This window comes from Leopardus geoffroyi, chromosome A3 (assembly GCF_018350155.1).
Source record: "Leopardus geoffroyi isolate Oge1 chromosome A3, O.geoffroyi_Oge1_pat1.0, whole genome shotgun sequence".
Lineage (NCBI taxonomy): Eukaryota > Metazoa > Chordata > Mammalia > Carnivora > Felidae > Leopardus > Leopardus geoffroyi.
Genome location: NC_059336.1, coordinates 23,250,489 through 23,274,873, shown reverse-complemented (window position 1 = coordinate 23,274,873; position 24,385 = coordinate 23,250,489). Strand labels below are relative to the sequence as shown.

Sequence of the window (24,385 nt, the reverse complement as noted above, 5' to 3'; positions counted from 1 at the left end):
CCTGTTTCTACCCTGATGTTTACTTGGCCTAGAGGCCCAGCATGATGAAACACGGCCCTGTTGCCGAGCACCTTGGGAGGCCTTCCCTCCAGGGTCCCTCTGTGCTCAGACAGTGGCCCTTTGTGGAGCAGAGGAGCAGGACTGAAAGTGGAGCCTCTGGAACACACCCTCCCCATCCCCCCACCTCCAGCCACCTCCACTGGCAGCCATGGACCATCCTGTGTCTGGGTGGCCTCTGTTTGAAATCCATGGCTGGCGGCTGGCAGAGTGAGGTAGAGTCTCTAGGAAACCAGCGAGGCTGGGAGGGTGAGAAAGGGTCTTGTCTAAGGGAACATCTCTTAACTCACTAGAGGCTGCTTATAATGGAGCTCCCCAAAGAGGAGGCTGGTCACACTACAGGCCAGATTGACACTTTCAGCATCCTGCCACCGCCAAATATGCTCCTAGTAGAATTAGGGCTGGACCCTCTGATGTGGTCTGTTAGAGGTCTCTGGTTGGGGGCAGAGTGGGAAGGGGAGATTGGGAATCCTTAGATGTAATCCCAAACCTGGTGGGGTAGAGATGGGTGGGAGGGACTAGTGACTACAGGGAGGAAGGTAGTATAATATGTGTGAAAGGGTCCCCACCATTCTGGGGGTGTGGGATGGGAGGCCTAGGACTCCAGTTCCTGCTGAGCCACTAACTTGTTGGATGAAATTGATTAGTGCTTCCCTTTTCTGTGCCTCTGTTTCCCTAGCTGTGCCTCATTTTCCCAGCTGCAAAATTATGGAGGCAGAGTAGATGGATGTCAAGAGTTTTTGTAGTTCTGACTTTTCATAATTCTGTAATCACAGGGAGGAAAGGGAAGATCTGGGGGTGGGTTGGAGGTGGGTAACTGACACAATGCTCTCCATTGATTCACCAGCAGTCGCTAGGCAGCCTTTTCTCTGCCTCCAGGAACCCCTCCACCCTGTTTCCCCTCTCTCCTTTCCACCTGACTTTGAGGCCTTCTTGTAATGAGATCTAGAAACTGTTTGATTTAAATTTGTCTTATTCCATCTTATCCCCAGAGGAGGGGACTGTGCACAGAGCAGGAAGGGGGTCAGGAAACAAAAGGGAGAGGAGAATTAAGAGGTAAGAGTAGGGGGTACCTGAGTGGCTCAGTTGATTGAGTGTCCAATTCTTGATCTCAGCTCTGGTCTTGATTTCAGATTCGTGAGTTCAAGCCCATGTTGCATGCCACGCTGGGTGTGAAGCCTACTTAAAAAAAAAAAAAAGGTAAGAGTGGGATGGAGGGAAGTATCAGAAGAGAGCTCAGCAATTGCTGAGTGGAAGAAAAAGGGAAGGGAGAGATGGTGAAAGAGAGGGAGTAGAAAGGAAAGAGATAAAAGAGAGAGAGAGAAAGGAGGCTGATGTGAGATGGGGAAAGGGAAGATATGAATGGAAGAGAAAAACAGGAAGAGACCATGAGAGAAGACCACAGCCTGGGCCAACACACACACATGGGGACATCTCCGGACAACAAACAGTTCAGTCTGGCTGGAGCTAAGAGTGTGTGGGTAGCAGGGGCACAACATTAGAACTGGATTGAGAAGGTCTTGAATGCCAGGCTAATGACTTTTGTCTTTATATTTACTATTTTCTGTTGCCCAAATCCCCTGTGATAAACTAGGTGAGGCCCAAGGATGTTTTTCATTCATCCGTCCATTCAATAAGGGACGATGTCTTATCCAGCTCTATATCCCCAGAGCATAGAACTATGTCTGCGTAGAAGAAGTAGTCAGGGAATGCCTGTTAAAATTGAGCACTTGAAAAGAAGTGGAGCACTTGGAGAAAGCGGGGCTGAGGCAATCTTGCAGAGAATATAAGAATAACCATAGTACAAACTAGAAAGTGCTAGGCAGCCCAGAAGAGTTCAGATAAGAGTTATGACAGATCAGAGGAGAGTGAGACAGCCTGCCTGCTATCCACAGCAAAAGAATCCCAGAGAAGATTGGGGGCTTAGCTTTGGTCACATACCTAGCCTGGAATTAATCCATGTGGTCAGGTAGATAGATTCTATTGGAGGATACAGGGTTCTATGAATGAGGGGAAAAGCAGAATTCTCCAAAGGAAGGTGGGCAGGGGAGGAGGGGAGGGGAGTGATTATTACCCGATGAAAGGAATTTAGAACTGGGCACAGCTGCCACAGTCCGATGTTGTGGGGAAAGGTGAGGCATGAACAGGGAGCAGTGAGTAGGGTAAAGTTTGCCGTAAGATTGGCAGGAGCTGGAAGTAGAAATAGAGGCATACCACGGAGGGCCTCAGATACCAAGCTGAGGAGTTTGGACTTGTCTCTTGAGCTGGAGAGGGCCCTTGCTGGAACTGTGCTTTGGGAGAATTAACCAGACCACTGAGGTATAGAATGGACTGGAGGCCAGGAGAACAGCCACTAATGGGAAATTATTACAGTACATTCTCTGATAAAACCCATGTGCAAGATCCTTCACTCACATTGGTGTGCTATACATTGTAACTTGGTTTCAGGTTTTTGTTCTGCCCATTTTAAGTCAGAGAGCTGCAAAAGCCAGAAGTCATACCTCTGCCAAAAGGGACTGTCCTTTCCTTCTCCCAGGGCCACAACCAGTTCACCTGGGGGAAAGATGCTCCAGAGATTTACAAAGGCAGGTGAACATTTGTAACGTGTTCAATCTTTGCAAATCGGTGGACAGTTTCTAGCCAGATTCCTGTAGTATGGTGGGACCTGTAGCCCCTGTCTTCGGACCTGGCATTTGATGAGAGTAGCAGCTCCAAGCAATCTTAACAAGTGGCTTCAGGCTCCTGTTTTTGAGCTGGGGGTGGCCCATGCCTGTAGCCCAGAGTGAAATATCTTTCCCAAGTATCTCTACAAAAGAGGATGCCATAACATGGCCTAGTGTGGAGCATATGACTTTGGAGTCAGACATCCTTGGCCTTGGGTCTCGGCTGTGCCACGTCTTAGCTCTAGAACTTTGAGTGAATTATGTAAGTGACCTGGACCCTTCTTTCCTTGTATGTAAAATGGGGGTAGTAATACCACCCATACAGAGTCACTAAAAAAGTACTTGGCACAATGCCATACAAGCCACACGCACTGGGCAAGTGTGAATTCCTGTTCATTTTTTTAGTAACAGAGCTAGGTACTGTTAGAGCTGGAGGGGTCTCAGAAATTACTGGTCCCATCCTCTTACCTCACAGTGGTGAGAGAATTCCTGATTTTTAATCTAGGTCTGTCCTGTTGCAATGTCTGCTGATTCTGTCTTCATTAGAAGCAGGAACTGACATCCCTCCCTGCCCTTCACTATATAAATCCTTTATGAGTTCTATACCTGCCCATAAAATGATAGTTTGACTCCTGCATTTTTTTCCAAGAACATTTACCCATCGTTTGCTTCTTGATCTGCCAAAGGTATGATCAATTAGTGTACCATACTCAAAGTGATAGAAATATGTGGGAGGATTATATTAGCAACACAGTAGGCAAATCCTAAACAAATCCAGCAATCCTGGAATATCTGAAGAAAATTGATCATAATTGTTACTGGATAAGTTAAAAAAATAAATACAGTTATCCATATTTTTTCACTCTGCTTTTTATTATTTTTTTGGGATACAGATTGTTATTTTTATTGTGACAAAATATGTGGACCCTAAAATTTACTATTTTAACTGATTTAGGACACTGTTCCGTGACATTTAAGTACATTCACAATGTTGTATAACCATCACCACTATTTCCAGAACTTTTTCATCAACTGAAACAGAAATTCTGTACCCATTAAACAATAACTACTTCCCTCTCAGTCCCTGGTAACCTCTATTATACTTTTTGTCTCTTTTAATTTGTCCATTCTAGATATTTCATATAAGTGGAATCACGTAATATTTATCCTGTCGTACGTATCTGGCTTCTTTCTCTTAGCACAATGTTTTCTGGGGTCATCCATGTTGTAACATGTATCAGAATTTCATTCTTTTTAATGGCTGAATAATAATCCCTTGTATGGATACACTGCATGTTGTTTGTCCATTTGTCTATTGATGGTCACTTGGGTTGTTTCCACCTTTTGCCTACTGTGAGTAATGCTGCAAGAACATTAGCTTACAAGTAACTATCTGTGGGGTGCCTTGGTGGCTCAGTTGGTTAAGTGCCTGACTCTGGATTTCAGCTCAGGTCATGATCTCACAGTTCGTGAGTTCAAGCCCTGCATTGGGCTCTGTACTGACAGTGCAGAGTCTGCTTGGGATTCTCTCTTTCCCTTTCTCTCTGCCCCTCCCCTCTTGTGCTCTCTCTCTCTTCTCTATAAATAAATAAATAAATAAATAAATGAATAAATAAATCAATAAATAAACAAACAAACAAACCCCACAAGTAACTATCAGTATTTTATCCAATCTATAATGAATGGAACTGTAGTAGGCTGGATCATGCCCCCACCCCCCCCCCCCAGTCTCCTCCCTCCAAGATATCAGCTTCTAATCTCTGGGACCTGTTTATTTACATGGCAAAGATTTTGCAGATGTGATTAAGTTAAGGGTCTTGAGATGGGGAGATTGTCCTGAATTATGAGGGTGGGCCCTGAATGAAATCCTTATAAGAGATAGACACAGGGAGACTTGACTGTCACTGCAAAGGGAAAGGAAATGTGACCACAGAGGCAGAGTTTTCAATGATGCAGTCACAAGCCAAGGAGTGCTCACAGCCACCAGGAACTGGCAGAGGCAGGGACAGATCCTCCTCTGTATCCTCTGATGGAGCTGGGCCCAATGCTACTGATTTAGGATTTCAGGCTTCCAGAAATGTGGGAGAATAAATATGTGTTGTTTTAAGCCACTAAGATTGTGGTGATTTGTTACAACAGCCATAGGAAACTGATACAAGAACTGATAGAAATAATGGGTATATACTAAAATATCACAAGGCTAAAAATTGTCAGAAGAATCAAACGTTTTTTGGACAGAATTTAGATCTGTGGGATCTAACCTGAGAAAATTAGACTCTCAAAGTGGCAGAAACCATAACCAAGAAATATTTCATATGGATGAAGAATTGACCAATTTACCTCTCTAGTCAAGTTTTGATGGAAAATAAATGATCTCAGTGAAAATAATTTCATTAAAATAAAAACGGGAAAATGTTGGAAACAGTTTGTGCCACAATCGGTCAAGGAATTAAATTGGCTTAATGGAATTTACCTCAGGAGAACAAAATTGCCTTGAACATTCATTGATGTTGATATAATCCTAAATACAATGTTTGTATTCATAAATAGAGTCAAACATCCTTGGGGTCAAAATATTTTATGTTCCTTTTCCTCATATCTCTGAGCTTGACTGATTTTCAGAAAATAAAAGCCAGAATATTTCTTCTATGTAAGATGGGCCTATGGTTATAGAATCTAGCATGTCCTAGAGGCGAGAAACTCTAGAGATGGCTCTTGAGTAGAATCATTTCACATCCTAGGAAACGTAGGTCAGAAAAACAAAGGACGGTCTAAAATCATGTAGCAAATAAGATTTTCCCTTCAACTATCAAGCTCCTCCCTCCAATGTCAATTTCCGACAGCTTCTCAATAGCAATTTGGCTTTTGTGTGAGGGAGAAGATTTGGAAGTCCACTGAAAACCTTCCATATTTCAGAGCTGCTTTGGGCTGACACCATGAACTGATTGAGTCCACTCTGAGATTTGTGTTGGCCTCTAAGTGGGACCTGAGCCTGTCCTCCATGACCTCTGCCATGACCCTCTAAGACAGGTCTAATCTTTCCGGGAAACATCTGCAGCACACCCCTACTGGTCTTCTGTTTCTACTCCTACCAGTCCATCCTCCACACAAGGCATTAAATGGTCTTTCTTTATTAAATACTAAATTTAACAATTGTTAGAAAATAATTCGGATACACCAAAAAGCATGGTGCATATCATTTCATACCCATTGAGTTGGCTATAATAAAAAAGAAAGACAATAACAAGTGTCGGTGAGGATGTGGAGAAATTGAACCTTCAAATATTGCTGGTAGGTTGTAAAATCATGAAGCTGCTTTGGAAGTTCTTCAATAAGTTAAGTATAGTTACCACATGACCCAGCAATTGCACTCCCAGCTATATATCCAAGAGAAATAAAAGCGTAAGTTCATACACAAACTTGCACATAAAAGTTCATAGTATCATTATTCATAACAGCCAAGTGGAAACAACCCAAATGTACATCACCTGATAAATCAATAAACAAAAATGTAGTATCTACATACAATGGACTATAATTCAGCCATAAAAGGAATAACATACTGGTTCATGCTACAACATGGGTAAATCTTGAAAACATTATGCTAAGTGAAAGAAGCCAGCCACAAAAGACCACATGCTGAATGATCCATTTATATGAATGCATAAAAAGAGAAAGTGGATTAGTAGTTGCCAGGCTAGTAGGAGGGGGGAATGGGGAGTGACTGCTAATGGATATGAGGTTTCTTTGGAGTGATGAAAATGTACTGAAATTACAGGAGTGATTGTTGCATAATCTTGTGAATAAACAAAAGCCCAGTAAATTATACACTTAAAAATGATGAATTTTATGGTATGTTAATTATATCTTGAGACAAATTATAGTGCATGGTAGTGTACACTCATGTGCATACTACCCAGCTTAAGAAATGAACTGTTACAGACAAAATTGCAGCTTCCTGTGTACCTCTCCTAGAGCCCATTCCCCTTCCTTTCTACCCAGAGGTATCCACTATCCTACAGTTTATCCTGGTGTTTATCATGGTAATAAACACCTTTATTTTTAAAAAAAATTTTTTAATGTTTATTTCTGAGACAGAGAGAGACAGAGCACGAGTGGGGGAGGGGCAGAGAGAGAGGAAGACACAGAATCCGACGCAGACTCCAGGCTCCGAGCTGTCAGCACAGAGTCGGACACGGGGCTCGAACTCACAAACTGTGAGCTCGTGACCTGAGCTGGTCGGTCGCTCAACCAACTGAGCCACCCAGGCGCCCCAATAAATGTCTTTAAAAGTTTTATTACAAGTATCCCTAAACAATATATATCATTGCTTTGTATATTTTAAAGCTTTATATAAGTTGTATCCTTTACAATATGCTTTTTTTTCTACCAACATTATGTTTTTGAGAATTATCCATATTAATTTTATGTGTCAATTTGACTGGGCCACAGAGTGCCCAGATATTTAGTTAAATATTATTCTAGGTGTGTCTATGAGAATGTTTCTGGATGAGATTAATATTTGAATCAGTAGACTGAGTAAAGCAGATTGCCCTCCCCAGTGTGAGCAGGCTTCATCCAGTCCATTGAAGACCTGAATGGAACAAAAAGGCAGAGTAAGGGAGAATTTGTTCTGTCTGCCTGGATGTCTTCTGGCTGGGACACTGTTCTTCTCCAGACTGAAACTTAACACCACTGGCTCTCGTGGGTTTCCAGCTTGCCACCTGCAGATCTTGGGACTTCTCAGCCCAACCACGTGAACGAATTTCTTATTATCTATCTATCTATCTATCTATCTATCCCCTATTGGTTCTGTTTCTGTGAGAACACAGACTAATATAATTTGTGGTTTTTGTGTCTTGTTTAAGAAAGCCTTCCCCACCCTGAGGTCCTAAGAATGGTCTTTTGTTACTTCTAAAGATTTAAAAGTTTTGCTTTTCAAATTTAGGTCTTTAATCCAACAGATAGTTATTTTTGTGTATGCCATGAGGTAGGAATCCGATTTTATTTTTTTCCAAACGAATAACCAATTGTTCAGTATCATTTTTAAAGTAATCCATCTGTATTAGTTTCCTGGGGCTGTCATAACAAATTACCACAAACCGGTGGCTTAAAACAACAGGAATTTATTCTCTCGCAGTTTGGGAGGCTGGAGTCCAAATCAAGATGTCAGCAGGGTGGGCATCCATCTTTCTGCTGGAGACTCTAAGGGAGCAAACACCCCATGCCTTTATCCTAGCTTCTGGCGATTGCCTGCAGTCCTCGGAGGTTCTTTGACTTATAGACATATCACTGTATTCTCTGTGTCCACCTGCACGTTGCCACCCCCTCTGTGCGTCTGTATATCTTCTCTTCTTATAAGGACACCAGTCATTGGATTTGGCGCCCATTATAAATCCAGGATAAGTTAATCTTTAGATCCCTAACTAATCACATCTACAAATACCCTATATCCAAAAAAAAAAAAAAAAAAAAAAAAAAGGTCATATTCTGAGGTTCTGGGTGCATGAATTTGGGGAGGGGGAACACTTTTCAACCCACCACAACATCCTCTGCTCTTCTTTTGTAAATGTCATGTCTGTCCTCTATCAAATTTCTATATCTGTGTGGGTGGAGTGATCATTTTATAATGCCATTTCAAGTCCTTGATGAAATGGTTACACACTTTGCCTGAAATAATCCTCACAATAGTCCATAAGGTAGATACTACTAAAATCACCCATGTTGTAGGGAGCGTACTAGGTAGCATTTGCTACATCATGCTGTGATAGCAAACAGTCCCCAAATCTCAGTGTCTTACACAACAACAAAGTTTCTTCCCTCGCATTAAACATCAGTAGCTGTAGTGTGGCTGTAAGGTGCTTGGAACTTTGTCCTGTGGGTCTTTTCACTTTCAAATTTGGGCTGAGGGCACAGACCCTATCCAGGACATGCCATTCCAATGGCAGAGATAAAATAGTATGATTTTAGAATGAAACATCTGATGGCTCTTCAAATTTCTGCTTAGAACTGGCATATAATCTCTCCCACCCATATTTCACTGGCCAAAGTAGGTCATGTGGTCAAGCCTGGCGTGGAAATGTACTCCTTCCTCTGGAGGGTACTCAAGTCACAAAGCAACTGGCTAGAATGCATAATCTTACAAGAAGGGGGAAAGCAAATAATGGGAATAATAATATCTCTACCAAAGGTATTAAGTAAACTTGTCCAAGGTCAAACAGCTGAGAAGGGACAAAGGCAGATTCAAACTCAGATTGTCTTTCTCCAAAGCCATAGTGCAGTCTGTGGCTCCCTATTGCCTGCTAGATGGGAGTCCAAATGTATCTAAGCATTAGGGCTTCTGCATATGCATTCCTGCAGCTTGGAGTTCCCCTCTGCCACTTCTGCATGTTCAACTCACTCTTTAAGACTCCACTCTAACCTCAACTCCTTCGCTAATTTCTCTCCTTGGAATTAATCACCATGTGCCCCCATCACTCTTTATAAGTATATATTACTTTGTACTCACATTTGTACTCACTCTGAAGCATGGGGATGCACTCTTATTTGTCCTGTGTCCCCTCTGCCCCCTCTGCCCCCTGGGGGCAGAGCCTTACCCCCTCTGCCCCCTGGGGCTTGTGCGGTGTTTCCTAAATGTTTGCAGCATTCAGAGAGGAGATGCGTTGGGGGCACAGCCTGCAACTGGGCTGTCCTCCTGGGGATGAGAGCACTTGGCCTACTTTTCCACCCCTGTAAACTAAGCTTAGCACCTGGTGCTCCGGTGACTGGCAATTCAGCTCCGTGTGACTCACCCTGTAAGCCTTCACCCTGTCACCTCAAGGCCCTGGGCTGGGGTGTGTGTGCTGGTGGTGTGTGTGTGGAGGGAGGAGGTGGAATTAACTTTTGCCTTTCAAAAATGCTTCCCTTTCCCTGCCCCAGAAAAAGGACCAGTAAAAGTCCTTCTCTTAAGTGGGCTGGGCAAGTCCCTGCCCATCAGACCTAGGAAGATTGGGGAGGCCCTGCAAGGTACAGAAGAAGGAGGGAAGTGCTGCTGGGTCAGAGGAGAGGAACAGAGAAGTGGAAAGAACGTTGAACTGCACATTGAAAGATTTTACTAACTTGTCAGAGTGATTTAACTTAACCTCTCTGAGCTTCAGTTTTCCCTGCCCTAAACTGGAGACCATACTGATTTTGCCCTCCTCCCCAGGTTGTTACAAAATTATATAGTAAAATGCTGGAAGCTTTTGAGAACGCAGCCTTGGATGCACACACTTGTATTGGAATCCTCCTCATAAGCTGTGCGACTGTGGGGAAATCATTTCTTTCCACGAGCCATAGTATCCCTGCCTATAAAATGGGAATAATAATTATAGCTTCCTTCCAAGGTGAGAACATTCTGTAACATGCTCGGCATGTAGTGCCCAATATTACTGGCTGTTTTCATAAGAGATGATTTAAGGAAAAGACCACATCAGGTGTTTGCAAACATTAAAAGAAGGGAGACAGAGTCTAACTTTTCCTAGAACTGGCTGCTTCCTTTAGCCAAGTATGGGGTGTGGCTCAAAGGAATGAGGAAATAGTTCATAAGGTGACAACACAGAGACCTGTTTGTCTTCACAGAACTTAGGGGAGGGGTAGAGTTGTTAGCTGGCCCTCCCCAAAGACTGGAGGACCTTGTCTCCAACTCCCACCCCTACAGATGCAGTCCTTTGACTTCTTGTCCTCTCCTACCAATCTCTTCACTGGGGAAGCTGCCTTTGTAATAATAATAACAATAGTAATGAGAACAATGGTATTGTTACTTTGAAGCTTGTAAAGGCTGATACATTATCGCAGTTATCTTTCGTAATCTCTCTCCCATAAAAAGAATCCAGAATTAGAAGGGACTTGGGGATTTTTCTGCATTTCAGAGATAGGAAAACAAATCCAGAGAAGGGAAGGGATTTACCCCAGAGCATACAATAAGTTAAAGGCAGAGGGAGGACTAGAACCTGCAGTGCCTGACTCCCAGTAGAGGGTCAATGCTCCTTTCGTGACATAGCTGTCCTTGGTTTTCCGTTCTGACAGCCCCCTTGTCTCCTCTCGTATCTCCTGGACCACTGCAGTGGTTCCTAACTGGTCCTCCCAGCCTCTGGTCCCTCCATGTTGGTTTGTTCTGTACATACAGCCCAATAGCTGTCTGGAAGCACAGCCTTGATCTTGTTTTTTCCCTCCTAATAGAACTTGCCCATTTTTCAGTTTGAGTGGTCGGTCACCTGGTTCCTAGTTCAGCTTCCAAATGAAGACCCAGTCTCTTTTCTGACAGAAAGTAAATAAATTTTTGCTGATTAGATTGAGAATGAGGGCTGGCTTTGCTACTTACATTATGTGTTGGCATTTTCTCTTCTTTTCCAAAAAGTTTTTATTTAGGGGTGCCTGGGTGGCTCAGTCGGTTAAGCATCTGATTCTGGATTTCAGCTTAGGTCATGGTCTCAAGATTGTGAGATGGAACCCCGAATCAGGTTCCATGCTGAGTGTAAAGCCTGCTTTGGATTCTCTCTCTCCCTCTCTCTCTGCCCCTTCTCCTGGTCATGCTTGCCTGCTCTCTCTCTCTCTTTCAAAATAAATAAACATTAAACAAAATACACAGATCTCTTTTTTAAAAAGTTGTTATTTATGGGGCACCTGGGTGGCTCGGTTAAGCATCTGACTTCGGCTCAGGTCATGGTCTCGGGGTTCATGGGTTTGAGCCCCGTGTCGGGCTTTGTGCTGACAGCTCAGAGCCTAGAGCCTGCTTTGGGTTCTGTGTCTCCCTCTCGCTCTCTGCCCCTCCCCCCTTGCGCTCTGTCTCCCTCTTTCTCTCTCTTTCTCAAAAATAAACATTAAAAAAATTTCAAAAAAGTATTTAAATTCCAGTTGGTTAGCATACTGTGTAATATTAGTTTCAGGTGTACAATATAGTAATTCAACACCTCTGTACATCACCTGGTGCTCATCACAAGTGTACTCCTTAATCACCATCACCTGTTTTACTCATCCCTTCAGCCACCTCCCCTCTGGTAACCATTACTTTTTGTTCTCTATAGTTATGAGTCTGTTTCTTGTTTTGCTTCTCTCTCCCTCTCTTTTTTCCCCTTTGCTCGTTTATTTTGTTTCTTAAATTCCACCTATGAGTGAAATCACATGGTATTTATCTTTCTCTGACTTATTTCTCTTAGTGTAATACTGTCTATAGCTCCATCTGTGTCGTTGCAGATGACAAGATTTCATTCATTTTTATGGCTGAGTAATATTCCATTGTGTATATATGCCACATCTTCTATCCATTCATTCCATTGATGGACACTTGGGCTGCTTCCATAATTTGGCTATTGTAGGTAGTGCGGCTATAAACATTGGGGTGCATGTATCCTTCAAACCAGTATTTTTGTATTCTTTGGGTAAATACCTAGTTGTGTGATTTCTGGCTCATGGGGGTAGTTTTATTTTTAACTTTTTGAGGAAACTCCATACTGTTTTTCACAGTGGCTGCACCAGTTTGCATTCCCACCAAGAGTGCAAGAAAGAGGACTCCCTTTTCTCCACATCCTAGCCAGCACCTGCTGTTTTTTGTCATTGATTTTAACCATTCTGACAGCTGTGAGGTGATAGCTCATTGTACTTTTGATTTGCCTTTCCCTGATAAGTGATATTGAGCATCTTTTCATGTCTGTTGGCCGCGTGGATGTGAAGACCCAATCTCTTTTAATACATTTATTGTTAGGGAGTCAATAAGTAAATCCCAAGGTCATTGGGTCCCAGTGACTCCCAAGGTCATTGTTTCATTCTTGGATAGCTGTGATGGTTAGTGCATTCTTTATAGTGAGCTGAAATTGTCCTCCCTGATGTCTACCCACTAGAGCTGAGTGGGATTCTTTCACATCCATTCAGTCAGCAAGTTTGTAGTCAGTTTGTAATATGGGCCAGGTTCTCGGTAGACTGGATGCCCAGAGGAACAGAAAGAGAAATTAGACATAGATCCTTCCCTCAGATAATGTGGCCTAGGGGTTTGCAGAATTTTTTTTTGTTTATTAGACCTGAATAATAGGAAATTATTATTCCCCTTTCTGTGTGACAACCCTTCAGAGGCTTGGAGATAGCCACTATATCCACCCTATGCTTTCCCTTCTCCAGGCTATTGTAAGTCAGTCATCACACAACATGGGATCCAGGTCCTCAGCATTCTGGTCTCCTCCTCTAGACATGTTCTCATGTGACAGTGTTGCCCTCAGAATGTGGGTCCCAGAGCTGAGCCCCATGGCCCAGACGTGATCTGCCCAGGGCAGCACCTGGCTGGTCTGACCTCTGGTTTCTGTTGATACAGTATTATCATGTTCACTTTCCCCTTCTTCCTTCTTTTCTTCCCTCCTTCTCTCCCTCCCTCCCTTCCTTTCTTTTTTACAGCCACATTGCACTGTTGAACTTGAGGTCAACTCAAACCTTTAAGTCATTTTCACTGGAACTCTTTTGCTTTTTTAATGTTTATTTATTTTGAGAGAGAGAGAGACAGAGAGAGGGGGGAGAGAGCACAGAGTGGGGGAGGGCAGAGATAGAGGGAGAGAGAGATTCTCAAGCAGGCTTTGAGCTCTCAGAGCAGAGCCCTAGGTGAGGCTCAGTCTCACAAACTGTGAGATCATGCCCTGAGTTGAAATCAAGAGTCGGTCTCTCCACTGACTGAACCACCCAGGTGCCACTCACTGGAACTCTTCTTAATCTAGATTCTTTATATCTTGTACTTTGGGCACTTGATCATTTGGAACTATACAGTCCAATATGGCAGTCACTAACCCCATGTGGCTAGTTAAATTTTACGTACTAAAAATTAAATATTAAAATTTCAGTTTCTCAGTTGTACTAGCCATATTTCAAGTGCTCTACAGCCACTGGTGGCTACAGATTTAGGACATTTCCATCATCGCAGAAAGTTCTGTGGGACTGCTTTGGCTTGAACCAAAGGGCAGGAATTTACATTTGTTCTGTGCGGCACCTCATCTTGTTGGTTCCAGCACAGCCCCAAGGCCGCTGAGATCTTCTGGAAACTAATTTTGGTTTACAGAGTGTTTGCCCTTCCAGCTTCATGCCAGCAGCAGATCTGATAAGCATTTCATCCCTTCCTTTGCTTCATCTGAAACCACTGATAAAAATGCCAGCAGAGCAGAGAGGGCTGCAAGTGAGCCCCGCACGTGGCACTCAGCACTCTGGCCCCATGTGGCAGTCGTGCAGCAGTTTAACAGATGAGGCCTCCATACCAGGCTTTGCGTGCTGTGCCCTGAGTACACACAGGGAGACGGACGGCAGCAAGTTAAAGAGGGTTCTGCTGTGGTGGGCGCTCTAGTTCACATACCTTTGTCTCACAACTGGGACTGCTTCTGTCTGGTGTACGGTGGTTAAAAACGCAGGCTTGGGAATCAGCTTCCTGGATTTGAATCCCGGCTCTGCCACTTCATCAAACTATGTACTGTCTTTGTGTTTCAGTTTCCTACTGTAGAAAGAGGGGATAAGAAGAGCCTCTTTCTCACAGTGTTATTGCGTGATTAAATGAGTTAGTGCAAGCAAAGCTCTTAAAACAGTGCCTGGAACGTAGTAAGTGCTCCAAACGTGCCGGTTATCATTAGTTCTTATTATTAATTATAATTTTTTCCTCCTGGACAAGACGTGCTTGGTCTTGCTTTGGGGCCTTGGCTCCCTCAGTTCTGCTCTTAGTTTGTGGAAATTCTTTGGAGTGCAAACTAAGCCCCCCTCCTTGATTTTTTAGGTTCTCAGCTGCTTGTTTGGCATTTAGTTTCCTATGCTGGAGGAAAGGACCATAGTGAAGAACTTGAATAATAGTTGGGCTTTATCTTAGCTGTGCTGCCTGGTGGAGACACCTAGGACAGGCCGCCCATCTGCAAAATGGGGATAATCACAGCTGCCACATAGGACTATAGGCTAAGGGAGACAAAGGAGGTGAAAGCTTCTGCACATAATAGGCCTTTACCTTCGTTTTGACTTTCAGTAAAACCCACGAAATACATAACACTTGCTTTTTCCCCCTGGCTCTGCTTTATTTAGTATCTAACAAAGGAGGGCAGGCTCATTACTCCTTGTACTTCTGGAGGGCCTGGCCTTGTCCCAGGAGCCCTCAGTTTCTTCATCTGTGGAATGGACCCCCATCTTCTCCCCGCTGCTATCTTGCTGAACTTGCGTTAATTCCTCCCTCCCCAAACCTCAGTCTATACTCCAAGTAGGACCTGAAGGAGCGCCTATAAGGGCTAGAGGTTATAACTCTAATTTAGAAAAGCTCCTTACTCTGGTCGTGCCAGAGCCTGTGGAGGGTGAGCGTTGGGGTCAGGGGCCAGTTCTTGGGAGGGCCCCAGAGAGTCCAGAGGTAATGCCACCTGGGAGAGGGCTGGAAGGCGCTGCGCGATCTTCCGCAAGCTCCGGCGGCGGGAACAATGGACGGGTGGTGGGGAGGCTGGTGGGCGTCGGCCAGGTCCCGGCTGGAGGTAGAGGAGGCCGGCGAGCGGGACGCCGGGCCGTGGGGTTAGCCCGGGGCACCGGGCCGGGAGCCGAGACGTCTTAGCTACGGAAAACCCAGGCCGGCGCTGCCGGGGCCCAGGGAGGAGGTGGGGGCGGGGCGCGAGCCCACCCGGCCGGGACGGGAAGGGCGAAGAGGCCGGGTGGGGTCGGTCTCCTCTCCGTCGCCCCGCCGCTCGGCCCCGGCCTCTGAGCTCCGCGGCGGCTCAGGTAGACGCCGGGCGCAGGGCCCACGTGGGGAAGCGGGCGGCGGGCTACGGGCGCCAGGAGGGCTCGCGGGGCTCAGCCCCCTCCCCTTCCCTCCCCTCCCCGGGGGCCGGCGCGGCTCCTCCCGACGCGCGGCCCCGGCTCCGGCGGCTCCGGCGGCTGCGGCGCTCCCCGGCTGCTCGCCGTTCGGCGCCGCTGCTCGCTAGCTCGCGGGCGGCTGCTGGGGAGGCCGGGATCGCCGCTGCCGCCTCCTCGGGGGCAGCCGGCCGGGGCGGGGCGGAGGGGGAGCCGGGGTGTGGGGGGAGGGCGGGGAGGGGGCTGGGCGCCGTGGGAGGGAGAGAGCGAGCGAGCGAGCGAGCGGGGCATTTCTGCGCAGCTCGAGTGCGCCTCGGAGCCCGCCCGGGCGGCCGCCGGACGCACGGACTGAGGACAGACAGCGCCCGGAAGCCGCGCCGCCCCTGCCAGGTTAGCCGCCCGCGCCACCGTCGTCCGGGCCCCGGGGACCCCGCCGCGTCTGCTCTCGTGTGTGTCTGTGTGTGGCGAGGGCTCCGGGCTCGGTCTCCCGTCCTCGAGCACTGACAGGCCGGCTCCAGGGGGCTGGACCCCCGCGGGGCGGGGGGCGGGCGCCCCAGCCAGGAGCCCCGGGCCTCGGTCCGTGAGTCTCAGTACTGGCACCGGTATGTGTGGCGGGGTCCACATCTCCGGGTGTTGGGTGTGAGCGCGCGTGTGCCCGTGGGTCTGGGCAAGTGGTTGCTGTGTGTGTGCGCGCGTGCGTGTGCTCGGGGTGTGCATCTGCGTGGGGGGGGGGTGTGTGTGTGCGCTGTATGTCTCCGCGTGTCTGGACTGGATGGCGTGTGTGTATCTGGGTGAGGGTGTGTGTGTCTGTGTGTGTCCGTGAATGTGTCTATTAGAGGGTGTGTCCCAATATGTAGCTGAGTGTGTGTACATCTGGATGAGGGTGTGTGCCAGTGGCCTCGCTTGTGGCTGGACCCCGTGGCTGTGTGTGTGTGTGTGTGTGTGTGTGTGTGTCGCCGTGTGAGCGCCAGTGTGACTCCCCGGGTGTGCGCGTGTGAGGGCGGGTGTGCACCCGCGTAGCCCCCGTGTACGTGTGCGCGGCTTTGTCTCCGCACTGCCGGGAGGAAGGGGTTGGGGGGGGCGGCGGCCGACGCGCTCTAGTCCCCGGGAGCCAGCCACTTGGCCGGGGCGGTGGGTGGCGGCGGCGGCGGCAGTGTCCCCGCCGGGCTGAGACTCTCTGCCGGCAGGTGGGCGGCCACACCCCAGGGGCCAGAAAGAGCTGGGCTGACGGCGGAGCCCGCGCACCCGGGCGAGCTGGAGCGGAGGGCGTGTCCTGCCTGAAGCCCGGGTGTGTGTTTGTGTGTGCGCGCGCGTGTGCGTGTGTGTGTGCGTATGTGTGTGTGTGGAGGGGTGGGCGTGTGTGCGTGTCGGTGTGTGTGTGGGGGGGTGGTGGCAGCAACAGCGGTCCTCAGGCTGGTGACCAAGTCGGTTCAAGGATCCATTTCCTGTGGCGGCCTGGGGACAGTGGCCCAGAGTCCGACGGGGCCTGATCGGGTCAGCCACACTCCCACCCTCACCCTTACAGCTCTCAGGGGTAGAGCTGCACCTTAGGTGCCCTGAAAGGAGGGAAAACCGCTCTCTTAAAGGGCCAGAGCCCATATGGGAATACGACCCCCCGCCCCTCAGGAGACCCCTACTCTGAGAGTGATCTCTGGGTGTGTCTGTACTCCTTTCCCCACGTACTGGTGTAGCATGCATGTCTAGATTTGTAGTCTGTCTGCATGTGTGTCTCTCTGTGTTTTTCTTCTGCATTTGGGTGCCTAGGTATGTTTTATCAGTGAACAATGAAAAATGTATCTTGATGTACATGTGTATGTGTTTTTTATAAGTTCTGGTATATTTGTTTTTATGTACATGTATAGCTGTTTGTATATTAGTGAGTCTATGCGTGTGGGTTTGCAAGAGACATGCCATTTTGCTGCCAGCTAGGATAGGATAGAAAAATTCTGTCCAGGGCCACTCTAATATAGAAAAACTGGGTGAAAAGCTGGTTTAGAAATTTAAAACCCCTGGTTTTGTGGGTTTCAGATGCTGGTACTGAAATGTGGGTAGATTGGGGGTAGCCTGGATACAAGGATAGAGGGAAGCTGAGACTCTTATGGAAGAAAGGATTTGTTCCGGAGGAGGGACATCCAAGTGCAAGAATTCTTCCTCCACTTCCCGTTTTTCTTCCCTGTTACTTCACCTCCCCTCTCCACTGCTCTGCTTGCCAGGATAAAGTGCACAGGATTTGGAGTGTAAAAGGGAGGGAGCTGAGAGTGTAAAAGGAAGGAGGGTGGATGGGTGATAGGATTGGGGGCCAAGAGCAGATTTCTGCAATTCTTAAAATGTTTCTGGCAGCAGAATCTGGGGAAAGCTGAGCTTGCTGTCCCCTTTCCTGAATCCCTTTCCTGAATCCCTTTCCTGGGACGGGAAAGACTCTGGCTTGGAGCTCAGGAGCCCTGGAGTCTGGTCCAGGGGTCTTCTTTGGACTTTGGTCAAACCCTTTTGTGTTTATCTGTTCACTCAGCACATTTGTATTGCACTTCTCTTATGTAAGAGTCTAAACTCCCTAAGCCTCAGTTTCCCTGGCTGAGCAGGTAGTAAGATAAATTCTGGGACTCAGAGCTCCCTTAGGTGTCTCAGAGTGATGGAGTTTGTCTCATTGCTACCCAGATTTAGAAATCTACCTTTCTAGCCCCCAAGGATCCTGGCTGTGGTCCCCACTCACTATGCCCCTTTGCCCCCATATCCTTTAGAGCAGTAGTTCTCAAAGTATGGTCACTCCACTAGCAGCAGCAGGGTCACCTGGGATCTTGTTAGAAATGCAAATCTGGGGGGCTCCCATCGGACAAACTGAATAACTCATGGAGCCCAGCAGTCTATGTTTTCACAAACACAGGTGATTGTCTTGCCCTAGAACTTAAGAGAGGTACAGAGAGGCAACTGGAACCTCCTATAGGTTGAAACACCGGGAAAGCATCCCTTGTCTTCTCCCACATACGTACTGAAGTGGCCCCGCAGCCCTAGCCTGGCAGGGGGGGTTCTGGTTTCAAGTCCCAGGTCTTCCCTGAGATCTTGGACAAATTACCCCTTCACCGAATAATGTAATAACTCGTTGTCTGCTCTGGGCTTGGCTTTGGACAAGGGGTGTCATTGCTCTGCTCAGTTCTCCGCTCCTTACCTTGACCTCTAAGACCTTCAGGATCAAGTCCCTGCCCACCTCTCTGGAAACCAGCTACTCTAGCCTTCTTTTAGTTCATCTAGGCACCATGAGCTCTCTGGCCTCTGGGATTTTGCACATTCTGTTCCTTCTGTCTAGCATACTCTTCCCTTGATTCTTACCTTGTTTAACTCCCATTCTTCAGATTTCAGCCCAAGAGTGATTTTCTCAGGGGGGCTTCTGCCAACTCCCTGGAATGTCAGTTTTTCTTGTTACATGTTCTTAGAGCTCTCTGTAGTTCATAGTGTTTATAAGAGTTTGTAATTATACATAAACTTGCTAGTTGTTTGTCTCCCCTCACTAAGGTGCAAATGTCACCTGGGTAGAAATTTGCTTGTCATTCTTCCCAGTGTCCCCACACAGTGCCCAGCTTATGATTGGTATTTGACAAATTTGTTGAAGTGGATGACTTTATATAATGGGTGATGGTACTAAGTGATCCCCAAAGTGTCCCCTCAAGCCCTGACATTGTAATATCTAAGCAGGCCTCAGACTTCTTAGAGGTAGATTTATCTGTCTTTTTTACTACTATATCTCCTGGCCATAGATGGACGCCAGCTACGTGCTTGGGCCCATCCATGCTGGACTCTGCTCTAGGGGAGGCAGGAGAAAGCTCTCCAAGGAAATACAGCCTTGCTAGTGTCTGTGTCCTCCTGGAATAGGGTTCTGTAGAATGAGAAGAGGAAGAGCATTGAATAAGGAATCTAAAGATCTGGGTCCATGCCTTGTATGCGGCAAGTCACTTTTCCTTTTTTGTTTGTTTGTTTCCTTTTCTGTAAAATGACGGTATTAGGATGGGTGGTGTACCTAACGTTGGTTACAAGCACTGGCTCGAGAGTCATTCAGGCTTGGCCACATACCAGTTGGGTAGACTTGGGCAAGGCACTTCATTTCTTCCTTCATTTCCTAAAACAGAACCAATAATAGTATCTGTTCCATACGGTTGTGTGGTAACGTACATGGGATGCTGTACATAGTTCTGAGCTGGTAGTAAACACTTGGTAAGTATTAGCAATTGTTACTATTCCATTCAACACTTTTTTAAAAATGTTTTTATTTATTTTTGAGAGAGAGAGAGAGAGAGAGAGAGTGCGAGCACGAGCTGGGGAGGGGCAGAGAGAGAGGGAGACACAGAATCTGAAGCAAATTCCAGGCTCTGAGCTGTCAGCACAGAGCCCGACGCGGGGCTCGAACTTGTGAACCATGAATCGGGACCACGTGAGACGGACGCTCAACTGACTGAGCCACCCAGGCGCCCCAGTTCAACATTCTTGAATGCCTTTGTGCTGGGCCCTAGGGCTCCAGGAACGGAGATGAATCCAGCAGTCCTCACAGGCGGGGTAAATGGGCAGACGTGTAAAGATGTACAGTGTACAAAGTATCAGGGTGAGGTTGTTCACTAAGGAAAAGTCTTCACAAAGAAGAGAGGTGGTGTTTGGGCTGGATTTATCTTCCAAGTAGTTAGAGCAGCATGTGCAAAGGCACCAGGGCTTGTTAGGGGGAACTCCAAATAGTTCCATCTGTTGGAGCAGATGGTGGTGAGTGGTGGGGACAGGTGGGGCACGACTGGCCTGGAGTAAGGCCGGAGAGGAAGTCTGGGGTCCGATCTGGCTCAGGCTGAAGAGCTGGAGTTCTACAGGTGGTAGGGAGCTAGGGAAGAGGATTAAGCTAGCCTCTGAAAGAATCAGATTTGCATTTCAAAAACACAGCTCTCCAGGTGGTGGTAGAGGGTGGGCCAGATCGAGGGCCAGGTGGGGGCAGGAGTGCTGTTGACCTGGAGACTGGTCTCAGAGGATGCTTGTTTGCGTGATAGAAGGTCCTGTGGGGTGGATAGAGACCTAGGATGGGAAGGAGCACAGGTGGTGGACTTCAGGCCAGCTTGGGTCAGGGAGGTGAAGGAGAGGCAAGACTGACCTCTCACAGGCCTTCACACCCCTTAACCTCCAAGGCTGCCTAGTGAGTAGGAATCTGAAAATAAGAGTCCCAGGTCTGCTGCTCAGTGGATTCACAGTATATTAATTTCCTAGGGCTGCTCAATGGAGTACCACAGTCTGGGTGGCTTAAAAAAGCAGACATTTATTCTCTCACAGTTCTGGAGACGGAAGTCAGAAATCAAGGTGTCAGCAAGGTTCCTTCTGAAGATTCCGTGGGGGGAGTCTCTCTCGAGCCTCTCTCCTAGCTTCTGGTGGTTGCCTTGGTGTTCCTTGGCCCTCAACTCCCTCTGCCTCTGTTGTCACATGGTTTTCTCCCCTTTCTCCCTGTGTCTGTGTCACCTCCTCTGTTTTTTTTTTTTTTTTTATTTAAAAAAAATTTTTTTTTTCAACGTTTATTTATTTTTGGGACAGAGAGAGACAGAGCATGAACGGGGGAGGGGCAGAGAGAGAGGGAGACACAGAATCGGAAACAGGCTCCAGGCTCTGAGCCATCAGCCCAGAGCCTGACGCAGGGCTCGAACTCACGGACCGCGAGATCGTGGCCTGGCTGAAGTCGGACGCTTAACCGACTGCGCCACCCAGGCGCCCCTCACCTCCTCTTTTTAAAAGGACACCAGTCATATTGGATTTAGAATCCACCCTAATCCAGTATGACCTCATTTTATTTTAACTAATTACATCTGCAAAGACTATTTCCAAATAAGGTCACATTCTGAAGTTCTGGGTAGACATGAACCTGGGGGACACTATTCAACCCAGTACATACAGGAAGATGGAAAAGAGTGCACATCCTGGAGCCCCACAAACCCGGGTGCAAATCCAAGCTTTGCAAGGGAGCATGAGCTTTTGAGCAAACCCATTACTTTTCCTCAGCCTCAGTTTCATCTCCTGTGAAATGGAGACGGTAGCCCCTGCAATGGCATGCTGTGCTGCGGAGGTCAGCCCTGGTCTGCATAGCGGGTGTGAGTAAGCCTGGTGAGGTGGCACACAGTAGGAGCCCGGTAATGATTACTTCCTCTTTGGCACCCCCTGCCCCGCACTTAGTAGCTGGGACGCATCACTTAAATCTTGCTGCACTTCCTCATCTGCCTAATATGAATTAGCATCATCCAGCTCTACTTACCTCACCAGATTGTGAATCCCAGGGGAAAATGAGAAAGCTCTTTGTAAACTGCTTAAGAGTCTGCTGCTGGGATTTTCAATTATAATCATCATCATCATAATAACCCTCGGCCATCGCCACGTCCACTGCATTCTCAGCGGGGCCCTGCCCAGCCCACTCCTCTCCTGAGGCAAGTCTTCTTTGTCCCTGTGTGCCCCGAGATCTCCTACAGAGCATAGCCACTGTCAGTTAGGAGAACCTTAGAGATGGTCCTTACCCTCCATTGCCCTCATTAGCCAGAGAAGGGAAACACACTCTGCGAGAAAGTGACATCCCGAAGGTCACACAGCTGGTCAGTGGCAATTGGAACACCTTGTCTGTGGCTTCTTTTGAGGGTCTGAACAGTGGTTTTCCCCTATTGCAATGTTGGCCAAGGAGCAGGATCGTGGGGCCGGTGGAAGCCTTCAGAGGGTACTGTGCAGCACAGAGACGGGGAGCCAACGGGAAGAGTGCTGCTGAACCAGGGTCAGAATCCCAAGCAAGGGGGTCCCTGAGTCCCTTGAGTGAGCAGGCAGTGCCTGTGCAGGCTGAATGGGCAGGTTGTTTGTTCTCAGCCTGGCTTGGCCATCTCTGCCTGCTCCAGCGGGAAGAAGCCACCACAGGCGGGCAGTGGCAACGTGGGGAGCCAGAACCTGGAGGTAACCCAAGGCTTCAATGTCCCTATTGACACCCAAGGTTGTGCTTCTCAGCAGGCTGTGTCACTCTAAGCCTTGCCTTGGCGGGCGTAGGGAAGGCTCTGGAAAGGAGAGAAGGCTTATCCTGCCTTGACAATTGCCCTGAAGTCCTCTTCCTTTTCCCTCAGCTGGAGGAGCCAGACCCCTCTTCACCCCTTGATTTTCCTTACCTACCTCCCTCCTCTTAGTTTTCTCTTCACTCCCTTGTCCTGCCTTCCCCTCTTCATCTCCCCATCTTCTCTCCAGATTGGAAATCTAAAGATAAAGTCTCCAGACCCAGTTCGAGTGGGTGGTTCTGGGGTTGCTTGGGGCCACTTATGAATCAGAAAGCCTAGAGTCTTCCTCGTCAGAGGCCCACTCTGGTGACTGATAAACAGCTGCTTACGTTATTGGCTTACCATGTGCCAGGCCCCATGCTAAGCGCTTTACATGCGTTATGTCTTTTAATCCTTGCAGCTACCCAGCAAGGCAGAGATTAGATCCCCATTTTATTAAAGGAGGCTAAATAACTTACCCAAGGCCTACTCAGCCCTCCACCAGCAAGTGGCACACTGGGATTTAAACATAGATCTATCGAAAGCCCATGGGTACTCTTGAATCTTTCCTATACTGCCCCGGATGGGACATTCAAGAGTGTTCAGGGGTTCACAGAAGGATGTGCACTCACTCAAATTCAGAGAGCAGATTCTCAGCTCAGAGAGCGGGGTCTCCAATCCGGCTCACCTGCTTCCCAGCCTGTGCTGTCACCTCACTCAGGGATTGGCCTTCCTACAGTGTTGGCCCCAGGGCTGGCCACAGCTCTGAGCCCATCTGGGTCTAGGCAGCGGCCCACCTGCATCACGGACAGGTGACAGGGCAGGTCTGAGGGTATTTGGCTTTTTCCCTAGATATCGTTTGGTCGTTGGTCACCTTAGTTTTTCACAGATTATCCTGAGTCTTCTAGTTAAATAAGCTTGTCATTTACAAAGCATGATAGCTTTATCTCTTTGGGAGGGCACTTGGGGGCTTGGAGATCTTCTATCAGGCTCAGTGATGGGGAGGGGAGGGAAGCAGGGGAGCAGAGGCTAGAACCAGGGAACTCATGTTTAGGAGGACACTCATGCTAGAAAGGAAAAGGAAGGAAGCCAGAGCTGGCTAAGGGCCACAGAAAGTCCAGAGAGAAGAAAGGAATCTGCAGGCTGCAGTTGATAGGGAACCTGTCACTCCAAGTTCAACCCTGGAGTTCAGACTCCCTCACAGGCAGGGCTGCCAATCTCAGAATGTCACTTCTAAATCTGGGGAGCTTCTTCAGTCAGCTCCTGACTCCTTCCATCCCCATCGAGACCATGACCATGGTCAGCTTGAGCAGGTGATTCAACCAGAAGGAACTTTGATTAATGAGCATGGCTTTAAGCCTTCAAGACACAGAGCCCTCTCTTCATAGGCAAGGAAACAGAAGTTCAATATGTGACATAGCTAAAAGGAGAGTGGTTCAGCATCTCACCCCTTACTCCCTCCTCTGAGGGTTCTTTAAGGCAGGCTGCCTCAAAATTTGCTCCTCCAAAAGTAGCAAAGGGGAACTTGCTAAAAATAGACTCTTTTCTAAGACTCATCTAGAGATTCAAACTCAGCTGCCTCCTGGGAGGGTGGGATCCATGGTGGGGCCTTGGAATCAGCCTGTTTTAACAGATTCCTTGTCAAGGTGACTGTGACACCAAGGGTTCTCAGATCACCCTTGGAGAATGTTGATATCAAATGTTCATGAACTTCTGAAATAGCATGAATAATTTTGAGAGTGTGCCTTGATCTTGGGAAAGGATCCATGGGCACTATCAGAGTCTTTGAATCACGACCCATCTTTAGGGTTGTTTTATGAGAGTGGGAGCCTAATGACTGGAAAAGGGTCACTGGGGAGCTAA

At 47.6% G+C, this 24,385-nt stretch overlaps 1 protein-coding gene across 2 annotated transcripts in view; it reads left to right on the top strand.

Moving 5' to 3' along the window:
* The first annotated feature begins 15,748 nt into the window (after positions 1-15,748).
* Positions 15,749-24,385, top strand: part of EPB41L1 (erythrocyte membrane protein band 4.1 like 1) — a 127,602-nt gene continuing 118,965 nt past the window's right edge. For both annotated transcript variants that reach the window (XM_045444730.1, XM_045444729.1), the window contains exon 1: positions 15,749-15,905. The gene's annotated coding sequence lies outside the window, so the exon portion shown is untranslated. The remainder of the gene's footprint in view (positions 15,906-24,385) is intronic.